Source organism: Aquila chrysaetos (genome assembly GCF_900496995.4).
Source record: "Aquila chrysaetos chrysaetos chromosome W unlocalized genomic scaffold, bAquChr1.4 W_unloc_4, whole genome shotgun sequence".
NCBI lineage: Eukaryota > Metazoa > Chordata > Aves > Accipitriformes > Accipitridae > Aquila > Aquila chrysaetos.
In genome coordinates, this window is record NW_024470324.1 from 1624179 (window position 1) to 1638283 (window position 14105).

The window sequence follows — 14105 nt, forward strand, 5'->3', positions numbered from 1 at the left end:
TCTGGGACTAAGAGTGGATCCAGCCGCCCCTGGACCCTTCTCTGAGGAGGAGTCTAGAAAGCAAGGGGGTCTGCTCTGAACCTCGTGACTCGGTGGGAGGGATCTCCTTCTTCCCTGAATTGATGTATATGGTTACCCTGGGTTACACGGCTTACAGAAGTAGTCTTATGCCAATTCCTGTTGTGAGAAACCCTGCCACCTACTATCACGCCTCCCCAGTTCAGTTTGCTTCTGTCATGAATAAAATGTTTAACTGATCTTCTGGTGTCATTTCACCTTAATTTAGCCCGAGGGAATTTTGAATTAAACACGACTCCCTGGTCTGTCCAGTCTGGGTCGTGACACCCCCGTGCTACCGAAACATTGCCACACAAGCCCAATACAACTGGACACATACGTGCAGCCAGCAAGGTGGCATTCCCCATCAGTCATAAGAAGCTATAATAGAGTCTTTTTGCCCCTGGAATTCCCAAACATAGTTACATCCCTTTAATAGCAAAACAACAAATAACCAATACATTAAATCATAAAATCATAGAATCATTTAGGTTGGAAAAGACCTTTAAGGTCATCTAGTCCAACCATCAACCATGCCCACTAAACCATGTCGTGAAATGCCTTGTCTACACGCTTTTTGAACACCTCCAGGGATGGTGACTCAACCACTTCCCTGGGCAGCCTGTTCCAATGCCTGACAACCCTTTCAGTAAAGACATTTTTCCTAATATCCAATCTAAACCTCCCCTGCAACAACTTGAGGCAATTTCATCTCGTCCTATCACTAGTTACTTGACAGAAGAGACCAGTACCCACCTCACTACAACCTCCTTTCAGGTAGTTGTAGAGAGCGATAAGGTCTCCCCTCAGCCTCCTTTTCTCCAGACTAAACAACCCCAGTTCCCTCAGTCGCTCCTCATAAGACTTGTGCTCCAGGCCCCTCACCAACTTGATTGCCCTTCTCTGGACACGCTCCAGCACCTCAATGTCTTTCCTGTAGTGAGGGGCCCAAAACTGAACACAGTACTCGAGGTGCGGCCTCACCAGTGCCGAATACAGGGGAACAACCACCTCCCTATTCCTGCTGGCCACACTATTTCTGACGCAGGCCAGGATGCCTTTGGCCTTGGCCACCTGGGCACACTGCCGGCTCATATTCAGCCGGCTGTCAACCAGCACCCCCAGGACTTTCTCTGCCAGGCAGCTTTCCAGCCGCTCTTCCCCAAGCCTGTAGCGCTGCATGGGGTTGTTGTGACCAAAGTGCAGGACCCGGCACTTGGCCTTGTTGAACCTCATACAATTGGCCTCAGCCCAATGATCCAGCCTGTCCAGATCCCTCTGTAGAGCCTTCCTACCCTCAAGCAGATCAATCGTCCCTCCCAACTTGGTGTCATCTGCAAACTTACTGAGGCTACACTCGATCCCCTCGTCCAGATCATTCATAAAGATATTAAAGAGAACTGGCCCCAATACTGAGCCCCGGGGAACACCACTTGTGACCGGCCACCAACTGGATTTAACTCCATACACCACAACTCTCTGGCCTCATCCATACAGCCAGTTTTTTACCCAGCGAAGAGTACACTTGTCCAAGCCATGAGATGCCAGCTTCTCAAGGAGTATGCCATGGGAGACAGTGTCAAAGGCCTTGCTGAAGTCAAGGAAGATAACATCCACAGCCTTTCCCTCATCCACTAGGCGGGTCACCTGGTCATAGAAAGAGATCAGGTTGGTCAAGCAGGACCTGCCTTTCATGAACCCATGCTGGCTGGGCCTGATCCCCTGGTTGTCCTGCACGTGCTGTGCGAGTGCACTCAAGATGAACCACTCCATAATCTTCCCTGGTACCGAGGTCAGGCTGACAGGCCTGTAGTTCCCTGGATCATCCTTCCTACCCTTCTTGTAAATAAATGGGCGTCACATTGGCAAGCCTCCAGTCCTCTGGGACCTCCCCTGTTGACCAGGACTGCTGATAAATGATGGAGAGTGGCTTGGCAAGCTCCTCCACCAGCTCCCTCAATACTCTCGGATGGATCCCATCTGGTCCCATAGACTTGTGAGTGTCCGGGTGGCGTAGCAGGTCATTAACTGCTTCCTCCTGGATTATGGGGGGTATATTCTGCTCTCCGTCCCTGTCCTCCAGCTCAGGGGGCGGAGTACCCTGAGGATAACTGGTCTCACTATTAAAGACTGAGGCAAAGAAGGCATTAAGTACCTCGGCCTTTTCCTCATCTCTGGTGGCTACGTTCCCTTCTGTATCCATTAAAGGATAGATATTCTCCTTGGCTTTCTTTTTACTGTTAACATATTTGTAAAAACATTTTTTGTTGTCCCTTACAACAGTGGCCAGATTGAGGTCTAGGTGAGCTTTTGCCTTTCTAATTTTCTCTCTGCATGACCTAACAAGATCCCTGTACTCTTCCTGAGTTGCCTTCCCTTTCTTCCAAAGATAGTAAACTCTCCTTTTTTTCCTGAGTCCCAGCAAAAGCTCCCTGTTCAGCCAGGCCGGTCTTCTTCCCCGACAGTTCGTCTTGTGGCACATGGGAATAGCCTGCTCCTGAGACTTTAAGACTTCCTTCTTGAAGAATGTACAGCCTTCCTGGACCCCTTTGCCCTTCAGGACTGTCTCCCAAGGGACTCTCTCAACCAGTGTCCAGAACAGGCCAAAGTTTGCCCTCCGGAAGTCCATAGTGGTGGTTTTGCTGACCACCTTCCTTACCATAACAAGAATCGAGAATTCTATCATTTCATGGTCACTAAGCCCAAGATGGCCTCCAACCACCACATCTCCCACCAGTCCTTCCCTGTTTGTAAACAGTAGGTCTAGCAAGGCTCCTCCCCTGGTTGGTTCATCTACCAGCTGTGTCAGGAAGTTATCTTCCACACACTCCAGGAACCTCCTAGATTGTTTGCTCTCTGCTGTATTATATTTCCAGCAGACGTCAGGGAAGTTGAAGTACCCCATGAGAACAAGGGCACACGATTGTGAGACTTCTCCCAGCTGCTTGTAGAACGATTCATCTGTCTCTTCAACCTGGTTGGGTGGTCTATAACAGACTCCCAGCACAATATCTGCCTTGTTGGCCTTCTCCCTCATCCTTACCCATAAGCACTCAACCTTATCGTTACAATTGTGTAGCTCTGTACAATCGAAACACTCCCTAACATAGAGAGCCACCCCACCACCTCTCCTTCCTTGCCTATATCTTCTGAAGAGCTTATAGCCATGCATTGCAGCACTCCAGTCATGAGAGTTATCCCACCATGTTTCTGTGATGGCGACTAAGTTATATCTATCCTGCTGCACAATGACTTCCAGCTCCTCCTGTTTATTGCCCATGCTGCGTGCATTGGCGTAGATGCACTTGAGCTGGCCTATCGATTCCACCCCCAACATTGGCATGCCACCCCCAGGCTCACCTCTGGTAAGCCTAGTTTTATCCCCTTCCCCCTTCAAACCTAGTTTAAAGCCCTCTCTATGAGCCCCGCCAACTCATGAGTGAGAATCCTTTTCCCCCTTTGAGATAGCTGGACTCCATCTGTCGCCAGCAGGTACGGTGCCATGTAAACCTCCCCATGGTATACTTCAAGCTCTTTCCCACAACGCGTGACCCAGCACAACTATAACAATCTGATCTTAAATTTGTCCAAGTGGTTATGTCTAATGAAAATTTGCTGAGTGAAACTGGAAAATGAGTAGCATTTTCCTAGGAAAAAACCCAACAATACCCTGCTTTTAAACCAATACACAGTCAACACTACAAGTCTCTAAGTAGGGCTCTAATGAAATGAAATGTACCTCCAGGAATGAATCTGGTCCACAAAATCCATCCCTACTTTGTCTTTACCAAGACTTCTTTCTGTGAGTAACGTCTTACAGAGACTTGGAATTTTCAGGACAAGCTAGCTTGATTTCTCATTTATAATTCTCTTGATCCCTTCAGTGGCCAATAGCACCCTATTTTCTCATAAAAAACCAAGAACACAGAATCAAGGCAAAATGACAATTTAAAATTAACTTTTATCCCTAGTAGATTTTTCTATACTATACTTAAATCTACACAACGATACAGTATCCCACAAGAATAGAGGAAAGACTAAGTCCATCTTAAACACGGCACAGAGCATACAAGCAATTTATGAAAACAAATTTTAAATATAAAAATACCCATACCAGGAAAGGAGTATTTTACTACCAAAGTAATGTACTAATCGCCCACAAACAGAAGAAATAGGTCACAGAGGATCCATGAAAGCAAATGCCAGTGACTCAGTGTATAAGAAAGAAGAAAAGGAAGAAAATGAATGGAAGGATATGATTTATAGTGTACAAATAGCTATAAGCTAATATGTTAAGAGGAAAAATTTCACAACGAAAATTTGTTTAATTCATTCTGGTGTGTCAGGAATGACATATCACATAAAATGACTAGTAAAGCAACATCCAACGCAGAGACAAAAAAACCAAGCAGTGATAATTATAGTTAACATCTTAATTTTGAACACATCAGTTAACTTACTGTCCACAGCTATGAAAGCCTGCAACCTACCTGATGCAACAGCAGCAACAGCTTTAGGTGCCATATCTAGCAGTAACAAGAACAACCTGAGAGGCTACAGGAAATATTGCCCGTCAAACTATGCAACACAGGATGGCACACATCTGTATTAAAACTTAACTGTTTAAACAATAACTGCTCCAATACAAGCAGGATTGCAGGCAAACTAAAGGAGAGGAAACCAAAGTGAGTGTGTTGTCAACTGTTATAACTGTGTGATGCAGTACACACAGTTCTTCAAGTTCTAGCTTCTGGATTCATGCAATGACTTGAGAACTCTAACTTTTCGGTGTCTGGGGGCAGGGTTTTTTTAGTTGTTGGTTTTGGGGTTTTTTTGCTTTGGGGTTTGTTTGGGGCTTTTCTTGGAAGTTCATGTTTCAAGCCCTATTTTGGAAAGAAAAAGATTTAACACGAACCCTAAACATCTCAAAACAGACAAAAAATAACTCCTATCCATGAACACTTCTGTGTTAGAAAAGCATGTGCTAAAATCTTGTATTGGGTTTGTGTGGCAAGGTTTTGGCAGCAGGGAGTCTCAAGAGTGGCTTCTGTGAGAAGCTGCTAGAAGCTTCCCCTATGTCCAATAGACCCAACGCCAGCCGGCTCTAGGATGGACCTGCTGCTGGCCAAGGCCGAGCCAATCAGTGACAGTAGTAGCACCTCTGGGATAACATATTTAAGAAGGGGAAAAAGTTGCTGCGGCACAGAAACTGCAGCCAGAGAGAGCAGTGAGAACATGTAAGAGAAACAGCCCTGCAGACACCAAGGTCGGTGAAGAAGATGGGGAAGGAGATGCTCCAGGTGCCGGAGCAGAGATTCCCCTGCAGACCATGGTGAAAACCATGGTGAGGCAGGCTGTCCCCCTGCAGCCCATGGAGGTCCACGGTGCAGCTGATATCTACCTGCAGCCTGTGGAGGACCCCACACTGGAGCAGGTGGATGCCCAAAGGAGGCTGTGACCCTGTGGGAAGCCTGCGCTGCAGCAGGCTCCTGGCAGGACTTGTGACCCCATGGAGGACCCACACTGGAGCAGTGTGCTCCTGAAGGACTGCACCCCGTGGAAGGGACCCATGCTGGAGCAGTTCGTGAAGCCCTCTGCCACCTGGGCGAGGGTAGGTAGAGAATTCAGGAGTGAAGTTGTGCCTGGGAAGAAGGGAGGGGTGGGGGGAAGGTGTTTTAAGATTTGGTTTTATTTCTCATTACCCTACTCTGATTTGATTGGCAATAAATTATATTAATTTTCCCCAAGTTGAGTCTTCTTTGCCCATGAAGGTAATTGGTGAGTGATCTCTTCCTGTCCTTATCTTGATCCACGAGCCCTTTGTTATATTTTCTCTCCCCTGTCCAGATGAGAGGGGGAGTGATAGAGCGGCTTTGGTGGGCACCTGGCACCCAGCCAGGGTCAACCCACCACAAATCTATACAACAGTAATGAATTCCAAATAAAAAGGAACGTTGGCTTGGACGCACACAAAGTTGAACAGTGCATTTCAGTGTATAGTCCTTTACACATCCATCCCTGCAAGAATTCTAGTATTACATAATTTAACAAATCTCAAAACTCCATAATCCTGCAAGAACAGATGTGTCTAGCTTTTTAACTTCAGTTAAAATTCCACCTTGGAGCAGCAACGCACGGGACAGCAGAGACATGATGGTGGAAAGAGTAAAGTTGAAATGGAATTTGTGTTAAAGCTGCCAATGAGGAGAGTTGGAACTCTCCTACAAAAAGGTATTTTACATAAGTCTTTGCTGTTTATAAACTGTTAATTACAAATCTGTGAGAGCTCAGCTGTTATCTGAGACATGAGAAATGTACTTACAAGAAAAATTAGAAAAAAATCTCACATTTTGCTTCGACTGATCAGAACTGTTTTGAATTAGAATTTGTACCTATGACTAATGTTGGATTTAGAGCTAAGAAACACTCAATTTGTCATTAAAACAGTACAATGGGATCCATAGCAAGAGCAAATTTCCCCCTTTCCTCAATTATGTATTGAAGTACCACCACATCACATTACGTTCCTCTATTAAGACATATTACTACGGTAGCAGTTAACTCTTACATGGACAAACTAAAAAATAAGACTATCCACACATTTCTGTAAGCTGTACTGCCATGAGGTTGCACCTTCATCGTTATTATTCTGAGATTCACACCAGTGATTCCACCACAGAAAGAGGCCTTGCAGATTGCCAATCATCTTAAACAGTGTGGATGAAGAGAACTGAAAGTTGAATGTACTAAGACAAATTCAGTAGCTTTAACACATGACTATTCTGTTGCACTGAAACCTTTCTTTTGTTTCATGTAATGGAGATAGGTTCAAGTGGAACTACGATACGACATGTAGCATTCTGTGATCTTCTAACCTTCTCAACAGTAAGGAGGAACATTAATCCTTCATTTCCCAGATTTTGCAAAATAGAGGCCCCAAACCTCTAATTTGGTTCAGTGATTTAATCAAACATTAGACTTTCTATTAATGTGAGCTCTAACTCAGCTTTTCAAATAATCATTACAAATCACCTCAGACTACATTCAGCTCGAAAGCCAAATCCAGGCATACATCTGAAAGACAAAAGAATGTCAGCAAAAGCCACTTCCCCAAATGTATTGAATATAAAAGTGTAGAGACATTCATTGGGATTATCCTTTCTTCAAATAACTGCAAAAATTACCAATATCCATATAAACAGATTTTACCTTTGAAGATGTAAATTAAATGATAAAGCATTCACATAAATCATTGTTAACATAATCACATGCTTTTTAATAATCTCCTTTCTACAAATGCATAACTAAACATTAAACCAAAATGATTTTTCAGTCTTCCAAAACCTCGAGAAAGTCTGTGCAAGTAATGGTAGCACACAGTTTAGAAGGGCTGGACAACTAATCTGATGTACGTATGGGTGTGTGACCAATTAAAAAGTGACTGATTGTTTTCTCAACTTAGCTTAAATTGATTACAGAGCTCTGACTTTTTATGGGGATGTATAATCTCTTGCCTCATTGTGACTAGCATAAATTTAGCTGATACAGGAAAGTAATGACAACAAAATTTTAAAAAATGACTGATAAAAACCCCCCAAGACTCTCATCAGTAAACTGACATTCAACAATTCACATTTCCTCCTGCAATTTGGTGCAATAACAATGTAATCTGATCATATCTTGCTTCCAAAGCGTTACATTACATTTCACACAGTTGTGGGGATTGCTTACTGATTGACACAGATTCTTTTATTTCTTCATATTCTTCACAGAGAAATAGCATACTTTGCTCTCTCAATTTTTCTTTTTTTTTCAGTAAACACTCAAAAACAAGAATAACAGCTTCACACCTATTTAACATAGGGAATCAGTGTCATTTTGCAAAAATCTGCTAAACTCCCAAGAGTTTCCATAAGACTGAAGCTGGACTGAACATTGCATTACTGATACTCATAGGTTTGATAATACAACTCAGCAGATAGACACTGAAACATCACCCACTCAGAGCTCTAAAAAAAAGTTATGGCAATAATTTCAGAAAATAATATTCTGCTTTTAAATTCTGACTATTCATGTTATATTAGCCATATCTTTAAAACAGATAATGTAGTCAGTCTCTCTCCAAAGGACAAATTCTGGTCTTCCTATTCACTAATGTCTCCCAGCACACTTTATCATTGTAGAAAAGTAGAAACATGTCATTCATGGGTTGTGGAGAGAGGAATCACGCTGCGATGTGATACAAAGCTACACATCATATCCTTTACAAGTCTAGCTTTAATAGTTGAAAAGCCTATAGCCATATCACCTCGTGCTGCAATTTTGTCACATCTCAGCCTACTTAGCATTAGGCTAACTAGCTGTTGCAGGAAATGATGATGATCTCTGAGTCAGTGCTAAGCACACACCCCAGTATGGTGCTGCAGGGCACAGTGCTGTTTTGCAGATGAATCTGGACTGCCAACCCTGTGAGATCATTAGAGATCACTGCTTTTGGTAGCCTGAGGGTAGTCAAGCACACACCTTTGAAAAAAAAAAAAAAAACAACCACCGAACATTCAGAAGCCCAGAGCAATTGAATCTGTTTTCTTCAGTCCTGGGTTGCTTTTCAAGATCTCAACAAGCTAATTAAAGAAAAAGTTGAATCATTTTTACAGCATATGTGTTAAGCAAACCCCTGGATACCTTAATCCTAACAATGCTTAATTTAAAACCAACATCTTTCGATGGAATCAAGCTACTGAAAACTACCCAGACTAACAAAAATAGGTTTGTTACCTACTATATATACACAATTCTATCTTATTCTAACTTATCATCACAAACTACAATGAGGATGTTTTGAGATTAAATGTAGCAATACATAATTATCCAGTTTAACAAATCAAATTCTTACCAAATCACAGGCCAAGTATAAACAGTAGGTAAATTATACTGGTAACCTCTTCAGAAGGTTATCACTACTGCGTATGTAAAGAAAATCATAGAAATTCCCTGATTTTGTTGATGCAAACAGGTAGATTAGAAGTCAGAAATTCACATTCAAGCAACTAAATCATACCCTCAAGATACATACAAATATTTTCAATAGAAAAAGTACTCACTATAGTTAAATACTGTCATTTTATAAGTTAAGTGTTATAGACGCTCGTGACAAATTGGAGGAGCCAATTTGTATTAAATAAAAGATCGAATTTATTAGCAAGCGATAAAAGAGCAAAACAGCGCTGGGCGGCCGGGGAGACAGTGCTCCGCCACAAGCTCGCACCCAAACAGGGGAAGAGCCTCTTTATTTATACAGTCTTTTTAGTCCCTGATACGTGACGGCTGGCTGGTATCTTCGGTATCTTGTGCCATCAGGTGTTAAGTGGTCGTAATTTGCCTTTAGGTGGTTGTTGGGATGAAGGCCGAAGTCTTCCTCAGCTGTTCTTTAGGTGACTCAAGTCCCATTCATGCTCTGTAAACGTCTCTCTACATATGCTAATCATCGGTACTCATGGTCTTAGATAAGTGAAGAATATTCCTTCCTCCATATGCGATTTCATGAACAAAGTTAACCCGTTCATTACAATCCCCCCTTTTCTATTTTATCCTGATTTTGTTCATTAAATCGATCTAATACTTCTTTTGCCCGCCCGAGGATAGGATTAATTCCTTCATCCTCTATTTGTTCATATTGTTTTCGCAACAGCATTAAGTGTGCAGCTTCTAAGCGCCCTTTAACAACAGCGATCAACTTATTAAAAATGCATGGCCCGAAAGTCAAAAATAAGATCAACAAAATAAGGGGTCCTGTAATAGTTGACAATAGGGTGGTTAACCAGGGTGAATAATTAAACATAGACTCATACCAGCTCTGTTGTGCTTCCCTGTCTTTCTTTCGTTTTTCTAACCCCTCCCGTAGCTTGGCCATTGTATCTCTAACTACTCCAGTATGGTCAACATATACACAACACTCCTCCCGTAGGGCTGCACATAACCCCCCCTGCTGCATGAACATTAGGTCTAAGCCCCGTCTGTTTTGTAATACTACTTCTGATAAAGACCTAACAGACTGTTCTAGGGCTGTCATGGCTTTTTCTATCCTAGCCAAATCCTCGTCGACTGCTATTCTTAAGGATTGAAATTTTTGATTTTGTTGTACGAGGGAGGTTATTCCTGTACCAGCTCCAGCAGCTCCGACTGCTATGAGGGTTGCTACCGTGAGGGCTGTCAAGGGCTCACGTTTTTGTATGTGATGGGCCTGAGTAGTTTGATAGTCATAAACAAAATCTTCGGGATGGTAAATAAGCCTAGGTATTACAGCTACTTGTATACAATATTCAGTTATCCAATTAAAAACCTTTAGGGATATACAAGGTGTAACCCCAGTTTGGGAACAGATCCACTTAGTATTATCTGCAGGAATTAACCACTCAGCTGTTATTTCTCTTGATTTGTGAATTGTGTTACACAGGTGTCGTTTGTCTTTTGGGACATTCCCTATACATCTTCCTTTTCCTGATACTTGGGACATTGTTATCCCTTGCTTACGTCCAGATTCTTTATTCCATAAGCACTGAGCTGGGTTTGTTCCGTTGGCCTTTTTAAATCTAATGTCCACCCCAATAGCTTCATAAAAGGGTGGACGAATGCTGTAACATAACCAACAATGCTCAGTTATATTAGGGTAGGTGGCATTCAGTACCTGATAACTGGCTTGGAGCATATCCCACAATGGGCTGACTTCGGGTGTAAGAGTCGAGGGTTTGATTTTTGTTGATACGCCTGGGGTGTTATTTTCAGTGATGTTTATATTAGGAGAGATTGTAACATTATGTACAATACTGTTACTATCATCTTCCTTTGCTATGACTGGATTTGGTCCTACACCAGAGGGTTCATTGGGCACCGGCTCCTTTTTTATTAAAATTATTCCCCCTGTATCAGTGCCTGGTTCCCAAAACCTGATTCCCCAAGTTCTCCCTATAGTCCATCCTAGATCTTCAGGTTTCGAAACGTTAAGATAAATATGCCAACATGTGCCTCCTCGAACCGTACCCTGAGGTCCATAGGTGGGTTTTTGACATCCTGGCGGTCCCCATCCTACAGTTAAAAATTGGTCTTTCCCTCCCCCTGGTGTCCATTCTGATGCTATTGTTTCACAGCCCCAATATGCACAGTAATATTCAGTTGGGTGATTGCAATATCCTTTTCCTGGATTGTTAGCTGGACACATATAAAAGGCTTTACGCTGAACTGTATACTTGCGAGTATTCTCATCAATGGGAGCCCATCCATGGTATGACCTTACTAGGGAACTTAAGTGGGCCGTGAAAGAGGGAGCGCCTGGGGTAATTCTGTTTTGTATGATAACTGAGTGTTCTAGTTGTATTAGTGACCACTTGAAGGGTTGATGGCTGACATTACCAGATACCATAGGCCCAACAAGTAAATACCACAGTAACATCATCCAAACACGGATTGCTGGTGGGGTTTCCCAAGGAACACCAATGGGTGTTGATGTCAATTCCCGATTATCTCTTTGCCAGGGCATACCTGGTCGGGCTCCCAGAGTCCATTCCTCCTCTCGAAGTGTCTGTTTTTCGCCATTACCCGCCGATGATCTCATGGTGTACTTACACTCCCTTTTCCGTACGCCTCTGCCTACTTCGCCTACTCCGGTGCCTGGAGCAGCGAGGTTTCTCATCTTCTCGGCAGCAGTCGTACTTCTTAAGGGCGTGTTTTCCACTTGCAAAGCCCTTACGGGACTTAGCTCCTCCCCGGGAACTGTGTAGAATATTTTATATTACCTGGGAAATGACAAGACACTCGCAGGATTCAGGGTTATAGGAGCTTCGGGTTGGTTAGGGATTTCCTGTAGCTACCCCCTCCCCCGTAAGGCGGATGCGTTTAGTCCCCTTCTCCTTTGGGTACACTGTGTACAGCCGTCCCTAAATGGGTGGCTGTTCCTGCAGTGTGTCCACCAGCATTCCTTATACAAATTTTATTTAAGAGTAGACGCTATTCTAGTGATAACGTCTAGCTCGCTTCCACGTGAATCTGATAGTACACCGCCTTATAGTTTCAGGTACTAATAATTCCTACCCACAAATTAGTCTATTAATTTCCACTCTATTCAATTGGTCTCCACGGGAATTGGTACTCTCGACACTTTATACAGTAATAATGTCCCCTTCTAGAATTACAATACCATTTCTGACCGTACAGTTACAAAACACTCAACTCCAATGGTTATGGTTACGATGCTTTAAACACGGAATCCCACTAAATATTCCGGTGGTCTAGGGACCTTAGTCCCCTCTTCACAATAAAAAAGTAAGTACATAAAAAGGTGAGTCCTGCTAATTTATGTATATATACCAGCTCCGCTGGTTTGATGAGGTATCTGTTCTGTAAGCCAAGGAGTAAAGTTTACCATCTGTAAATTCTCTCCAGGTGACACCTGGAACCACTGGTATTAACTAGGTTTTACCGTTCTTCCAAAAGGATTTATTCATTCATGCAGTTCCTTTTTCTTCCTTATCACTAGTTTTAAGTCCTCTGAAGTCTTTGTTACTTCCCACTGATCTCTGGGTAAAGGTCCTTTAATTCGCGAGGCGTGCGTCCATCCTCGTTCTGTAGTCCGGACAGCAGTTTCTGTGGTAAGTAAAACAAGAAAGGGCCCCTCCCACCTAGGAGTGAGAGAGGATTCTTTCCAGGCTCTGATTAATACCATATCACCTGGCTTTACTGAATGTATGGATATATCCAGGGGCGGCCTCTGTACTACCATTCCTTTCTTTCGCAATTTCTCTCTCCTTTTCATCAGCTGAACAATATAAGGGTTAATACTATCTTCATCTAAAGTAGGGTAATTGGCTGGGCATTCCATATCATAGGGCATGCCATATAACATTTCAAATGGGGAAATTCCAGTATCTGTTCGGGGCTGAGTCCGAATATTTAATAAAGCAATTGGCAAACATTTTACCCATGACATTTTGGTTTCTATCATTAACTTAGTTAATTGTTTCTTTATTTCTCCATTCATCCGTTCTACTTTCCCGGAGCTTTGGGGGTGCCAAGGTGTATGGAACTCCCATTTAGTTCCAAAGGGGGCTAGAGCTTCTTTTATTACTTTGGAAATGAAATGTGGGCCTCTATCTGAATCAATAGTTTCAATATTTCCATATCGCGGTATGATATGTTCCAAAAGTACTTTTACCACTGTATTGGCAGTTGTCCTAGCAGTAGGGAACGCTTCAATATAGTGAGTGAGGTGGTCCACCAATACAAGTAAGTGTTTATATCGCCCTACTTTAGGGAGATCAGTAAAATCAATCTGTATTTTGGCGAATGGTCGGTGTGCCAATTCCCGTCCCCCTTGTACTTTTTCTCTAAGATGATGCTTATTGATCCTCTGACACGTTAGGCACCCCTGTACGATTCCCTTGGCTACATTATAAACCCCAATACACATGTATTTTATTGCGAATTGATCAACCAGCGCTTGGACACCCCAATGAGTCTTTGAGTGCATACCTCTCATTATTTTCCATGTTAGTGCTTTTGGTAATACTTGTCTCCCATCGGGTAGTTCCCAATTACCCTCTTTTTCCACTACTCCCATTTCCTTCAATTTATCCATTTCTGGTTTACTAAACTGTGGGCTAAGGATTTTTGCTGGCGTTTCACCTGCCAGCGGGGCGATGGTCACAGCAAGTAGTGCTGCCGCCTTGGCTTCCTGGTCAGCAAGATTATTCCCTCGAATTTCGGGGGTTGTTCCTCTTTGGTGTCCCTTAACATGTATTACAGCTATTCGCTTGGGCCCTCTTATTGCTTGTAGAATTTTGACAATGAGTTTCTCATGAACCAAACCCCTTCCTTGAGAATTAATAAGTCCCCGTTCCTCCCAAATTTTTCCAAAAGTGTGTACCACTCCATACGCATATTTTGAATCAGTGTACACGGTTCCCTCTTTGTCCTTCAAAAGTTCCAATGCCCTAAGTACTGCATATAACTCACATGCCTGCGCCGACCAACTAGGACTGAGGGGTCCAGATTCC

The 14105-nt window shown here is 43.0% G+C and overlaps 1 protein-coding gene across 2 annotated transcripts in view; it reads right to left on the reverse strand.

The window, feature by feature from the left end:
• LOC121233033 (microtubule-associated serine/threonine-protein kinase 4-like) overlaps nt 1-14105 on the reverse strand; it is a 235285-nt gene that overhangs the window by 197399 nt on the left and 23781 nt on the right. The gene's annotated exons all lie outside the window — the stretch shown is intronic.